Raw genomic sequence first — 1,472 nt, forward strand, 5'->3', positions numbered from 1 at the left:
TAATTATTAATAATAATTATATTATTATATTGAAGTATGATTAATATATACAACAAATGATAATAATGATCATAATTATTTTTCCACGTGTATTTGTCAAAATATGATAAAGTTTTATGTTACCTTTAGTCGATATTGTCGGATTCTGATGGAATGAAACATGTTAATGATTCTGGTCACTAGAGTTCGCTGTATGTCTTATAATGTTAATTATTTATTTTTTTGTTAATATTTAAATTATAATTTATTAAAAATCACGCAAAATTGTAATTCATTAATCTGAATTGAATTAAACATCGATTGCTATTAAAAGAATTTTATAAAATAAACAATATTGTACATATAGCATTAACTTATAATCGATTGTGAATATTTTGAAAATATCTTTCATTGAAATAAAATATATGTATTTTTAAAAATATATATATACTATATATTTGTATATTCATAATTTTTCAAGATATCTCATTTATAGAAAAATCATATAATTTTATTAATTAAAGTCTTAACTATTCACGTATTAATGATATATCTATCATATTGCAATATCTATATCATTAACCACATCTAATAAAACGTTCAATAGCTTTTTAATTCAGAAATCTATCAATCTCGGTTATTCAATCGAATCAAATATTTTCAAGCTATTTCCACCAATCTCAACTCTGTACCTGTTAAAAATTGGTCATTTTATTTCATCATAAGCCTCGTCATAACCCCGATACCTCTGTCCAGCAATGGTGATAATTATCAGTTGCAATTTGTCTGGTACTGTTCTCCGCTCTACTCCACCCACGAACACTGCTCGAATCTCCATTCTTGTACGCGTCATCCATTCGGCGTGCCATTATCCCATCTCTTGCCGCGCAACACCATCCTCTCACTCCGTCCTTCCATCTTCCGCGCCAGGATCGTAGGATCATTTTTTACGTGAGTCGCGTGATTCCATGTTCGCCACATCTTCGATGCGAGATGGTTAAGAGACTCGCGTGAGAAGTGAGCCTTTGCTCGCACACACTTTTGTACACATCGCATCAGGATACGATGGTATACGTGCGCGCCTGAACCAACACATGTATGAACACACAGAAGAAAACGCACACCTGCTTGCTTACGTATACATGGAGAAACGGAGGCGTATGTAACACGGGTTCCGAGTACATAATACACAGCCATATATCCTTCTGTCCCGTAGCTACTCTCCCTCGACCCTGTCGCCTCTCTTCTCGGTTCCTCTCCTCGTTCCTTGGCTCATCGGCCCTTCCTGCCCCTCTTCCCTGCGCCACAGCTAGCGATCCCCTTCCCCCACTCCTTGAGTGCCCGGCGTCTCCGCGCGCCATCGAGTCCTCCTCATTCCCCCTGCAGGCTTGCACGACCTAAACGAGATGACTCGTCGCGAGGACAGAGGAGCGGCGTCAGAGGAGATGTTACTGCTGCTGCTGCCGCCGCTCTGCTGCTAAAGAAGAAGAAGG

At 38.0% G+C, this 1,472-nt stretch overlaps 1 long non-coding RNA gene across 1 annotated transcript in view; it reads right to left on the reverse strand.

Annotated features, from left to right (window-relative positions):
• Window positions 1–718: 718 nt before the first annotated feature.
• The window catches only part of LOC102679108, a 2,764-nt gene continuing 2,010 nt past the window's right edge, over window positions 719–1,472 (reverse strand). The window contains exon 2 of the long non-coding RNA XR_421674.2: window positions 719–1,456. This is a non-coding gene — a long non-coding RNA (uncharacterized LOC102679108). The remainder of the gene's footprint in view (window positions 1,457–1,472) is intronic.

Source organism: Apis dorsata, unplaced genomic scaffold, assembly GCF_000469605.1.
Source record: "Apis dorsata unplaced genomic scaffold, Apis dorsata 1.3 scaffold_199, whole genome shotgun sequence".
Lineage (NCBI taxonomy): Eukaryota > Metazoa > Arthropoda > Insecta > Hymenoptera > Apidae > Apis > Apis dorsata.